Source organism: Lepidochelys olivacea, assembly GCF_965140295.1.
Source record: "Lepidochelys olivacea isolate rLepOli2 genome assembly, chromosome: 2".
Classification (NCBI taxonomy): Eukaryota; Metazoa; Chordata; order Testudines; family Cheloniidae; genus Lepidochelys; species Lepidochelys olivacea.
This window is the reverse complement of record NC_140412.1, coordinates 270,005,673-270,019,473: the sequence shown is the minus strand read 5'-3', so window position 1 is coordinate 270,019,473 and position 13,801 is coordinate 270,005,673.

The following is a 13,801-nucleotide window of genomic DNA, read 5'->3' as shown; positions in this document are numbered from 1 at the left end:
GCCTACACTTAACAAAGAGAAGATTAAAGGGTGACTTGATTACAGTCTATACATGTCTACGTGGGGAACAAATATTTGATAATGGGCTCTTCAATCTAGTAGAAAAAAATGTAAGAAAATCTAATGCCTGGAAGTTGAAGCTTGACCAGTTTAGACTGGAAATCAAGCATACATTTTGAACAATGAGGATATTGACCATTGGAACAATTAAGCAAGGGTTGTGGTGGATTCTCCGTCACTGACAATTTTAAAATTAATATTGGATGTTTTCCAAAAGCTCTGCTCTAGGAATTATTTTGGGAAGTTCTCTGGCCAGTGTTACACAGGGGGTCAGATTGGATGATCACATCAGTCCCTTCTGGCCTTCAGAATCCATGAATGTGTATATGTATATAGTGTGATATATATTTTCCCAGTAGTAACTAGAAGCCCCAGTCAAGATTAGGGCCCCAATTCGCTAAGTGCTTAAGTGCTGCATAAAGATATGAGAAGGTACAGTCCCTGCCCATAAAAACCATAAGAATGGCCATACTGGGTCAGACCAAAGGTCCATCTAGCCCAGTATCCTCTCTACCGACAGTGGCCAGTGCCAGGTGCCCCAGAGGGAATGAACAGAACAGATAATCATCAAGTGATCCATCCCCTGTCGCTCATTCTCTGCTCTTACGGAAGCTGTTCCATACCCCTAATAATTTTTGTTGCCCTTTTCTGAACCTTTTCCAATTCCAATATATATATTTTTTAAGTTGGGGTGACCAGATCTGCACACAGTATTCAAGATATGGGCATACCATGGATTTATATAGAGGCAAGATGACATTTTCTGTCCTATTATCTATCCCTTTCTTAATTATTCCCAGCATTCTGTTAGCTTTTTTGACTGCCACTGCACATTGAGCGGATGTTTTCAGAGAATTATCAACAATGACTCCAAGATCTCTTTCTTGATGGGTAACAGCTAATTTAGACCCCATTATTTTATATGTATAGTTGGGATTATGTTTCCAATGTGCATTACTTTGCATTTATCAACATTAAATTTCATCTGCCATTTGGTTGTCCAGTCACCCATTTTTGAGAGATTCTTTTGTAGCTCTTCGCAGTCTGCCTGGGTCTTAACTATCTTTAGTAATTTTGTATCATCTGCAAGTTTTGCCATCTCCCTGTTTACCCCTTTTTTGCAGATCATTTATGAATATGTTGAATAGGACTGGTCCCAGAACAGACCCCCTGGGGGACACTACTATCTACCTCTCTCCATTCTGAAAACTGACCATTTATACCTACTCTATTCCTATCTTTTGACCAGTTACCAATCCATGTTTGGTACAATGTTTAGCGACACTTGGGGGTTATGTTGTTGAAACTCAAAACGGACCCTAATACACATTGCCTTCAAGTTATTCAGTGACTAACCCTCTTTGAGTAAACTAAGAGGGAGGTGTGATGCACTGTACCTCAGAGCAGGACCCTGTAATGCCCATATTCATCACTTGCATATAGTTGTGATATTTCACACATATGAAAGGCCATGATCTCCTGAAACTCATTGTTCTGTCAAAATATGTGTATCATCATTGTATATGGATTTATGATATTCTATCATATGATTGTTATGGAAACATGTTGTGTGTCTGGGAGACACCACAGCTAGAACTCCAGTGGCAACAAAGGTGGTGACCCACACTCAAACTAGAACACATGACTTATGAGGAGAGGCTGAGGGAGCTGGGATTGTTTAGCCTGCAGAAGAGAAGAATGAGGGGGGATTTGATAGCTGCTTTCAACTACCTGAAAGGGGGTTCCAAAGAGGATGGCTCTAGACTGTTCTCAATGGTAGCAGATGACAGAACGAGGAGTAATGGTCTCAAGTTGCAGTGGGGGAGGTTTAGATTGGATATTAGGAAAAACTTTTTCACTAAGAGGGTGGTGAAACACTGGAATGTGTTGCCTAGGGAGGTGGTGGAATCTCCTTCCTTAGAGGTTTTTAAGGTCAGGCTTGACAAAGCCCTGGCTGGGATGATTTAACTGGGAATTGGTCCTGCTTCGAGCAGGGGGTTGGACTAGATGACCTTCAGGGGTCCCTTCCAACCCTGATATTCTATGATTCTATGATTCTATGATTCAAACGGGCGTTAAACAATCATTGACCAGCAGGGGAATTGTAAACAAGAGATTTACAAATCAATAAGAGACAATTGTACAAGCACCACACTTGGGAATTGCTCAACTTTAATTCAGCAAAGCCCACCAGGACACATCTGGGCCAGTATTTTTCCAGGCACATGGACTGAGGGTATAAAATAAGGGACACTAGCACCATGAGATCACTTCTCTTCTTCCCCACCTACACTGACGGCAGCAAGAACACTGGGAAGACAATGATTTTGAACTGAGGAAACTGGTCCCAGGCTCAGAAGGGAATTCAGCCTGTGTATTAAAAAATGTAAACTGCATGTAACATCCACTGGGGTGAAAAAGGCTGTTTAATTCAACTCTTGCTTAATCCGAAAGTTTACAGAGTAGCAGCCGTGTTAGTCTGTATCCACAAAAAGAAAAGGAGTACTTGTGGCACCTTAGAGACTAATAAATTTATTAGAGCATAAGCTTTCGTGAGCTACAGCTCACTTCATCGAATGCATACAGAGGGAGTTTGCCTGGGATCTGCCTGAGAGGAGGTACGCTAAGGGCCGCATTAAGGAGGCTGTGTTGGTGAGTATCTGAGTGTCTATTGTGGGGACAGTTTGGTGGTTTGAAAAGTGTGAATTGGGAATGCTTTGTTTCAGGTGAGCCTTGAGTGGGCCTGACTGTATAAAAAGCCAGTCAGCTGCGAACCACCTGAGCAGCGAACAGCAGAGCGGCTAACAGAGGGAGTTTGCCTGGGGAGAGCCCGCTGAGGCTTACATCTTGCCGGCTTCTCTGAGTAGTTACTACAACTCCTGAGGAAGCTCGTAGAAGGAAGGTAATATAAGAGCGTTCAGCTGTTGTGACCTGCACTGGATGTGCCATGTTTGTCTTTCTTCCACAGGACTGAAGCGACTTTGTCTGTACAAAGTGCAAGCTGGTCTCCATTATTGGAAGAGAAGGTTCAAGGTCTGGAGCAACAGGTATCGACCCTGTGTTGCATAAGAGAAACTGAAGATTTCCTGGACAGACGTCAGGATATGCTTCTACGGGCACAGTGTTCTGAAGATTCAGAGCAGGCCGCACTGCGGGGACAGGAGGACGGTGAAGAAATTTGGCAGCATGTGACCTCCAGAAGAAGAAAGGGGAGCGTCCATGTACCAGCAACGCAGATACAGGTAAGTAACCGTTTTCATGTTCTCTCCACAGGTACTAATGTGGAGAGTGGACTAGATGATACATCTGAGGAAAGGGAACAGAAGGAGACTCCACCGATTGGAAGGCATGAGATGCACTGTCCTAGGGATGGGGGTTCCACGACCACCATGCCCAAGAGAAGGAGGCAGGTAGTGGTGGTCGGGGACTCTCTCCTCAGGGGGACTGAGTCATCTATCTGCCACCCTGACCGGGAAAACCAAGAAGTCTGCTGCTTGCCAGGAGCTAGGATTCACGACGTGACGGAGAGACTGCCGAGACTCATCAAGCCCTCGGATCGCTACCCCTTCCTGCTTCTCCATGTGGGCACCAATGACACTGCCAAGAATGACCTTGAGCAGATCACTGCAGACTACGTGGCTCTGGGAAGGAGGATAAAGGAGTTTGAGGCGCAAGTGGTCTTCTCGTCCATCCTCCCCATGGAAGGAAGAGGCCTGGGTAGAGACCGTCGAATCGTGGAAGTCAATGAATGGCTATGCAGGTGGTGTCGGAGAGAAGGCTTTGGATTCTTCGACCATGGGATGGTGTTCCAAGAAGGAGGAGTGCTAGGCAAAGACGGGCTCCACCTAACGAAGAGAGGGAAGAGCATCTTTGCAAGCAGGCTGGCTAACCTAGTGAGGAGGGCTTTAAACTAGGTTCACCGGGGGAAGGAGAACAAAGCCCTGAGGTAAGTGGGGAAGTGGGATACCGGGAGGAAGCACGAGCAGGAGAGCCTGAGAGGGGAGGGCTCTTGCCTCATACTAAGAAAGAGGGACGATAAGCGAGTTATCTCAAGTGCCTATACACAAATGCAAGAAGCCTGGGAAACAAGCAGGGAGAACTGGAAATCCTGGCAAAGTCAAGGAATTATGATGTGATTGGAATAACAGAGACTTGGTGGGATAACTCACATGACTGGAGTACTGTCATGGATGGTTATAAACTGTTCCCGAAGGACAGGCAGGGCAGAAAAGGTGGGGGAGTTGCACTGTATGTAAGGGAGCAGTATGACTGCTCAGAGCTGAAGTATGAAACTGCAGAAAAACCTGAGAGTCTCTGGATTAAGTTCAGAAGTGTGAGCAACAAGGGTGATGTTGTGGTGGGAGTCTGCTATAGACCACCGGACCAGGGGGATGAGGTGGACGAGGCTTTCATCCAGCAACTCATGGAAGTTACTAGATCGCAGGCCCTGGTTCTCATGGGAGACTTCAATCACCCTGATATCGGCTGGGAGAGCAATACAGTGGTGCACAGACAATCCAGGAAGTTTTTGGGAAGTGTAGGGGACAATTTCCTGGTGCAAGTGCTGGAGGAACCAACTAGGGGCAGAGCTCTTCTTGACCTGCTGCTCACAAACCAGGAAGAATTAGAAGGGGAAGCAAAAGTGGATGGGAACCTGGGAGGCAGTGACCATGAGATGGTTGAGTTCAGGATCCTGACACAGGGAAGAAAGGAGAGCAGCAGAATACAGACCCTGGACTTCAGAAAAGCAGACTTTGACTCCCTCAGGGAACTGATGGGCAGGATCCCCTGGGAGAATAACATGAGGGGGAAAGGAGTCCAGGAGAGCTGGCTGTATTTTAAAGAATCCTTATTGAGGTTACAGGGACAAACCATCCCAATGTGTAGAAAGAATAGTAAATATGGCAGGCGACCAGCTTGGCTTAACAGTGAAATCCTTGCTGATCTTAAACACAAAAAAGAAGCTTACAAGAAGTGGAAAATTGGACAAATGACCAGGGAAGAGTATAAAAATATTGGTTGGGCATGTGGGAGTGAAATCAGGAAGGCCAATCACACTTGGAGTTGCAGCTAGCAAGAGATGTTAAGAGTAACAAGAAGGGTTTCTTCAGGTATGTTAGCAACAAGAAGAAAGTCAAGGAAAGTGTGGGCCCCTTATTGAATGAGGGAGGCAACCTAGTGAAAGAGGATGTGGAAAAAGCTAATGTACTGAATGCTTTTTTTGCCTCTGTCTTCACGAACAAGGTCAGCTCCCAGACTGCTGCACTGGGTAGCACAACATGGGGAGGAGGTAACCAGCCCTCTGTGGAGAAAGAAGTGGTTCGTGACTATTTAGAAAGGCTGGACGAGCACAAGTCCATGGGGCCGGATGCACTGCATCTGAGAGTGCTAAAGGAGTTGGCGGATGTGATTGCGGAGCCATTGGCCATTATCTTTGAAAACTCATGGCGATCTGGGGAGGTCCCGGACAACTGGAAAAAGGCTAATGTAATGCCCATCTTTAAAAAAGGGAAGAAGGAGGATCCTGGGAACTACAGGCCAGTCACCCTCACCTCAGTCCCTGGAAAAATCATGGAGCAGGTCCTCAAGGAATCAATTCTGAAGCACGTAGAGGAGAGGAAAGTGATCAGGAACAGTCAGCATGGATTCACCAAGGGCAAGTCATGCCTGACTAATCTAATTGCCTTCTACGACGAGATAACTGGCTCTGTGGATGAGGGGAAAGCAGTGGACGTGTTGTTCCTTGACATTAGCAAAGCTTTTGACACGGTCTCCCACAGAATTCTTCCCAGCAAGTTAAAGAAGTATGGGCTGGATGAATGCACTATAAGGTGGATAGAAAGTTGGCTAGATTGTCGGGCTCAACGGGTAGTGATCAATGGCTCCATGTCTAGATGGCAGCCAGTATCAAGTGGAGTGCCCCAAGGGTCGGTCCTGGGGCCGGTTTTGTTCAATATCTTCATAAATGATCTGGAGGATGGTGTGGATTGCACCCTTAGCAAGTTTGCAGATGACACTAAACTGGGAGGAGAGGTAGATACACTGGAGGGTAGGGATAGGATCCAGAGGCCCTAGACAAATTGGAGGATTGAGCCAAAAGAAATCTGATGAGGTTCAACAAGGATAAGTGCAGAGTCCTGCCCTTAGGATGGAAGAATCCCATGCACTGCTACAGCCTAGGGACCGAATGGCTCGGCAGCAGTTCTGCAGAAAAGGACCTAGAGGTTACAGTGGATGAGAAGCTGGATATGAGTCAACAGTGTGCCCTTGTTGCCAAGAAGGGCAATGACATTTTGGGATGTATATGTAGGCCATTGCCAGCAGATCAAGGGACGTGATTGTTTCCCTCTATTCGACATTGGTGAGGCCTCATCTGGAGTACTGTGTCCAGTTTTGGGCCCCACACTACAAGAAGGATGTGGAAAAATTGGAAAGAGTCCAGCGGAGGGCTACAAAAATGATTAGGGGACTGGAACACATGACTTATGAGGAGAGGCTGAGGGAACTGGGATTGTTTAGTCTGCAGAAGAGAAGAATGAGGGGGGATTTGATAGCTGCTTTCAACTTCCTGAAAGGGGGTTCCAAAGAGGATGGATCTAGACTGTTCTCAGTGGCAGCTGATGACAGAACGAGGAGTAATGGTCTCAAGTTGCAGTGGGGGAGGTTTATGTTGGATATTAGGAAAAACTTTTTCACTAGGAGGGTGGTGAAACACTGGAATGCGTTACCTAGGGAGGTGGTGGAATCTCCTTCCTTAGAAGTTTTTAAGGTCAGGCTTGACAAATCCCTGGCTTGGATGATTTAGTTGGGGATCGGTCCTGCTTTGAGCAGGGGGTTGGACTAGATGACCTCCTGAGGTCCCTTCCAACCCTGATATTCTATGATTCTATGAAGTGAGCTGTAGCTCACGAAAGCTTATGCTCTAATAAATTTGTTAGTCTCTAAGGTGCCACAAGTACTCCTGTTCTTTTTTCTGAAAGTTTAGGATTTAGAATGTGTGTTTACTTTTTATTTTCTTTGGTAACTATCTCTGACCTTTCTGCCTATAACTTATAATCACTTAAAATCTATCTTTCTGTAGTTAAACTTATTTTAATGTTTTATCCTTACCAGTGAGTTTGTCTAAAGTTCTCTGGGAACCTGCTCAGATTACAAAGGCTGGTGTATAATCACTATCCTTTGATGAAGTGGCAAACTAATTACTGAGCTTTCAGTGTTGAAGAGATGGTCTTGAGCAGTGGTCCCTCTAATTTTTCCCACCCCTGAGTGGAATGAATTTTGTTATGTGTGTAGCCCACGGTCCAGTGTCCGTCAACAGCAGCCCTGGGAACTACAAGTTGTGGACTACAAACTTCAGCTTGCTGGGAGAACTTCCTGGTTCCTGCCCTCCTCACCTGGGGTCTCAGCACTGTCTAGGCTGGGAGCACTTACCAGGCAAGCAGAGAGGAGAGGTGCTGAACTGTTATCCTGTATCATGTTCTTTACAGAATAAAGCCTGTTTTTAGTGGTTTATCTAAGTGGGTCTGGTCTGAGGTGAACACACTGACACACAACACAGAGCATAGAAAGGAGCCTCAGGCCAAGTTCCCAAAAGTTGTGTAAAAAGTCACAAGCAGGTTTCTCCTGTCTTGAACAACCTCATACTGGGCCAGTGAATGCGGGGTGGGGGTGGGGGTGGGTGGGGGCACTACATTTTTTGCGTTTGTGGTGTGACTGGGATAGGGGAAGGTTGATATTTTGCACACAGTAAGGAAGCTGCCACACAGGAGAGACAGGACAGCATGGATTCATAGTTTGGAGCCCACGGGGGGTTGGTCTGACCCTGGTTGGGATGATTTAGTTGGGGATTGATCCTGCTTTGAGCAGGGGTAGGACTAGATGACCTCCTGAGGTCCCTTCCAACCCTGATATTCTATGATTCTATGGTTTGGTGTCAGTGAAAGTAGAAACCCCCCAGTGGGTGTTGTAGACAGGAGACTCCTTCTGCTAAGGCTGAAGGTAGTGGGGGAAAAGTCTTGGGGCAGGGGGGCATGGTAATGCCATACCTCCCTGCACAGCACCAAATCTATGGGGTTCTTGTGTGTTCAGTGGTGGTGCAGATTGCATGTTAGACACAGAGGACTGCATAAAGGATATACAGTATCTGCTAGCAGCCACTGGAATTCCTGAGCCTTTGAAGTTCCCCACCCTCATCAGATACCTAAGTGGGGGGTGGGTGGGGTGTAAACTAGTCCTTAACCTTTCTCCTCAGGAGCAGTTTCCATCCTGAGCTACTGAAGAGCTTAGAGCAGAGTACTGTGACTGCTGTTTATCGATGGACTCCATGGCAGACTTTTATGAGAGACGCCAACACCCTAGAGAGACAGCTTCATCCTATGCCATCAAGCTAGAGGCCCTACTGCGGGTAGTAGAGGAGAAGCTCCAAGAGGGCCAACCTTTCCCTGGTCAGGACTATAAATTGACACAGCAGTTCATGCAGGGCATCTGGGAGTGAGAAGCAAGGGACAGGCTGGCACCTATGTGGCCTTGTGACATGACATTCCGACAGCTGCAAGGAGAACTGTGTCAGCTGGCCCAGGAGAGGAACGTGGAGGGCAGAATGGATAGGCCAGCCTAGAGGATAAACAGCATGCAACAAGCTGCTCTGTCAGATGGCGCTGTGCAGGCTGCTCCTGAAGTGCCTCCATCCAGCAGTACCCCAGATCATGTGATGCTGGAGGCAGTCAAGGGCCTGACCAGGCTAGTCCGAGAGCTAACTGTCCTCCAGAGACACAGCCATGAGAGAATGGGACAACTAGAGGCACAGGTGCTGAAGAAGGACACACTAGGGAGGACGACACCCCAAAATTCTAGATGGGAAAGTGGTCAAAGAACCCCCGATGTTAGTGTCCATGGTGCCAGAGGCCATTTCATATGCCACCGTTGTGGTCAAGAAGGTTACATATCCCGGGGCTGCCTTTGACCCCCTCAGCCTCACCTCACGGGATCAGGGCAAGGCAAGGCTCCCTCTTCTTTAAACTGCTGAAGCCTGACACCGAGGGGCAGGTGAAGGGCACAGAGCGGGTGAGAAGCCCCCCAGTAATTTCAGTGTGCACAACTTCCCAGCATACTCTACCAGCTGGCACCTGGCATCCCAGTCTGGGAGGGCCCTTGAACGAGGAAATTGTGGAAGTGAATGGTAACCTGTGCAAGGCTCTAATTGATTCACAGTCTCAGGTCACAACCATCACAGAGGATTTCTGGAGAAATCACCCCACCCTGAGCAAGCTGCATCCCATGCCTGTAGATATCCTAATAGAGGGAGCCAGTGGCCAACGAGTCTCCCATCAAGGAGCAATTAAATTAGATTTATCTTTCCTTAGCCAAACCAACAAGGGAGTCCCTGCCCTTGTGGTGCCTGGGACCAAGTGCCGCCAGGAATTCCCCATGTTGTTAGGGACAAATGTCATCTGTTCCAGCTGGCAGGATTGAGCTAACCAGTGGGGCAACCAATTCCCAGCCTGCCTGACAGGGAAGTCACCAGCCTGGTGTGCAGCCTATAAGCAAGTGATCTCTGACCCAGAGAGGCCATCCTTGAGATACACTGGCAAACAGCCCATCTTGTTAAGAGCTGGAAAAGGAAGACGTGTACCTGTGAAGCCCTCCTGGGGTACAGAATGGGGACCTTACATGATTCTGGTAGAACCTGATGTTAAGACTCACCTGCCAGAAGATCTGAGGGTGGAGGAAGGCATAACGGATGTTGAACATGGGAAGGCTTATATTTATCTGCAGAATGTAGGCCAAACAACAGCTATAATAAAGAGAAACCAACATCTAGTTACAGCTTCAGTAGTCTACAGCATGGATAGAATGAGCAGCAACTTAAAATATTCTCCAGGATAAGAACTGAGGGAAGTGGCTCAGTCTGATGCTGCTGTGCCAGAAGTGGACCTGAGTCAAACAGCTGTGCAGGACCCAGATCAACTGAAGATATTGGAAGAATTGCTGAGGCGGAATGCAGATGTATTCTCTTAAAATGATCTTGACTTGGGTTGCACTTCCGCAGTCAAGCATGAGATACCCCTGATTGACACTATTCCTGTGAGACAACCCTATCAGAGAATACCTCCAGCACAATACCAGGAGATCCGCAAACACTTGTAGGGGATGGCAGAGGTGGAAGCGATCAGACCGAGCCAAAGCCCTTATGCTTCACCAATGGTGGTGGCAAGGAAGAAAGATGGTTCTATGCGAGTGTGTATTGGCTACAGACAGTTGAAAGCTAAAACCACTTGAGATGCATTTCCTCTACCCTGTATTGAAGAAGCCCTGCATGCCCTAGGAGGAGCCAGATATTACTCCATGCTAGATCTTACCTCAGGGTATTGGCAGGTCGAAATGGCAGAGAAAGATAGACCCAAAACCACATTCATCACCCATCTGGGGCTGTTTGAATGTAATCAGATGCCTTTCAGTCTACAGAATGCCCCGGCTACCTTCCAGAGGCTGATGACACATGTCTTGGGGGATTAAAATTTCTCAGCAGTACTGATTTACCTTGATGACATGATAGTGTTCTCCCGTACTTTTGAGGAGCATCTGCAGCACCTGGAGATGTTTTTTGATAGATTCCATCAACACAGTCTCAAGCTGAAGCCCAGGAAGTGTCACTTGCAATGAGAAGAGGTAGGATACCTAAGGCACATATTTCAGAGTAACAGCCGTGTTAGTCTGTATTCACAAAAAGAAAAGGAGTACTTGTGGCACCTTAGAGACTAACCAATTTATTTGAGCATAAGCTTTCATGAGCTACAGCTCACTTCATCGGATGCATACTATGGAAAGTACACAAGATCTTTTTATACACCCAAAGCATGAAAAAATGGGTGTTTACCACTACAAAAGGTTTTCTCTCCCCCCCACCCCCCCACAAACCCACTCTCCTGTTGGTAATAGCTTATCTAAAGTGATCTCTCCTTACAATGTGTATGATAATCAAGGTGGGCCATTTCCAGCACAAATCCAGGGTTTAACAAGATCGTCTGGGGGGGGGGTAGGAAAACAAGGGGAAATAGGTTACCCTGCATAATGACTTAGCCACTCCCAGTCTCTATTCAAGCCTAAGTTAATTGTATCCAATTTGCAAATGAATTCCAATTCAACAGTCTCTCGCTGGAGTCTGGTTTTGAAGTTTTTTTGTTGTAATATCGCAACTTTCATGTCTGTAATCGCGTGACCAGAGAGATTGAAGTGTTCTCCGACTGGTTTATAGTGTCTGTCCAAGGCATTGCAACAGATCCACACAAGATACAGCAGATGAGGGATTGGAAGGAAGTGTTACAGTTTCTTGGATTCACTGGCTATTACAGGAGATACATCAAAGGCTACTCCAAATTGGCAGCCCCATTATTCAGACTAACTACAGGGGAAGCCCGGACCAGAGGGAGAAATCAGAGGGGTCCTACTAAAATACCCAATTTTCTTTGGACAGAGGAATGTGACCAGTGTGACAGGGTAAGGCCAGATGGCTACAGGAGAGTGATCTTTGGGATCTCCCCTCAGCCAAAGGGGAGTATCCACAGGACCGGGATACCAAGCAAGTACGGGGGACAACTAAAGATAAAACAGGTACAGGATTGAGGTCAGAGGGCCAAATGAAGGGAACCTAACAGGGACACCGAGTAGAGAACCTCAGACAGCGCCCACTGCTCCTCGAAGGTGTCAAAAGAGCCAGCGGATGCTGCCCAGAGGAACTCTGCCCGGATGCGTGAGCGGATGTAGGATCAGAAATAGGCCCCACAGTCACAGGAGACCCTGTCGGCCAACCTCCTCTCCCTGGTTTTGTAGATGGCCATTTTGGCCAGGGCTAGGAGGAGGTTGACAAGGAGGTCCCGTGACATTGTGGGGCCATGGATAGGGAGTGCGAAGATGAGAAGGTGAGGGGAAAAGTGCAACCAAAAATGTAACATGATGTTCAAAAGGAGCTGGAATAGGGGCTGCAACCTAGCACGCTCCAGGTAAACGTGCTCCAGGGTCTCCTTCATGCCACAGAAGAGGCAGGTGTCCGGGACGGGGGTGAAGCGTGCCAAGTACATGCCTGTGCTCACGGCTCCATGAAGGAGCCACCAGCTGATGCCCTGGCAGGCCTCGGGACCAGGGTGGAATATGGGCTGGCCCACAGGGATTCCTCACCCTCCAGAGGTGGTAGGAAATCCCGCCACTTCGTGTCAGGGTCACAGGACTAAGGAGAGTTGACTGAACCCACAAATCAGCTGCAGCATCCAGAAGTGTGACTGACACACACCCAAGCCAGCTGTCTGGACTGGACTCTCCTTTATTCCCAGCTTATCAGGATAAGATAAGAAGAAGCACCGAGATTTCATTTCAAAGATACTATTTCCCCTTCTGGTCTATAATATCAATAACTGAAGGTTAGCGTTTTGATTCTACACTCTTTAGTGAGACATTAAGTAACTTTATTTTGCATTTCAGCCACCAACCAATGCTATGTCCGTGTCCTCCTTTACACAAGTCCAAGCAAACTGGCCCAAGAGGGTATATCTACAGAGCAATGTAAGCATAGGGTTAGTGGTACTTGAGTAAGATGAAACACTTCATCTTGGGCTTGAGCCTCTACACTGCATTTGAGCCCTAGCTTAAGGATTTTCTCATCTGTGCTTGAACCTAGGGCTCTGGCATCCACACTGCAGTGCACAGACTGAGTCAAAGAAACCCTACCCCAGGGTATGTAGCACTCCCACCGTCTCACTACTGTCAACACTCTAGCCCTTCAAATGTGTTGCACTGTAGGAAAACTCTGCAACCCACCCTGTATCCTCACTGTGATGGTGCTGTTCATGGGACTCAGGCGGCCCACAAAGAGCACATTGGTGGCACAATTAGCTCCTTTGGTGACCGTCTCTAGACTGCCTAGAGTTGGAGAAGCTGAACTACCATCTAATCTGAGAACTGGACTCTCCAGCTCTAGGCTGTGTCGTGTTGGCAGGAAAATACCCATGTGCACCTCTTCTGAGGACAAATCAGCCTCCAGGGCTGGCAAACTATTAAAACAAAACTTTGTAATTCTTAATTAGTTAAATGGACTGTTCAAAGAAGGTGTTTTTATTCATTTTTGTCTGTTCATTTTGAAGTTTGGCATGAAAAGTGGGTTTCAGAGGGAAAGTGTGCACACACACTCCAGCGTTGGTGCTGCTGGCTACAGAGAGGTAAGGCTTGGGGTGCACTCCCGGGGATCCCTGATCCCTGCTTGGGGTCCCTGATCCCTCCTGGGAGGCTGTGGGGAACTTTGGGAGCTGGCTTCTACTCCCCACCCTCTCAGTGCATGCTGCCTGGGCACCACTGCACACACAGCCCCAGGGAGGGTGGGCAGGAGCAAGGGACAGAAAGCTGAACAGGACCAAGAGACTGCCCTGCAGGGTGGGGAAGCAGCAGAGCTCCTGGCTGGGGGAGGGATGACCCCCAAACATCCTGGCAGCCGGGAGATGCCTCTCGTTTGTCAACTTTGGTCCTTGCTCCCAGCAAACTTTGCACAGCAGCGAGGAGGTGCCTCAGCTGCCACCACTGGATGCTGCAGGGAGGTTTGGGGGCTGGCTCCCGCTCTCTGCACTCAAAGTGCCTGGTGCCCAGGCACTTCTGCACACACAGCCCCAAGGAGGGCAGGGGGGGATGCACAGAGAAAAGTGGGGACCAAGCACATGCAGGGCTGGATTAACCTGTTGTGGGCCCAGCGCCAAACATA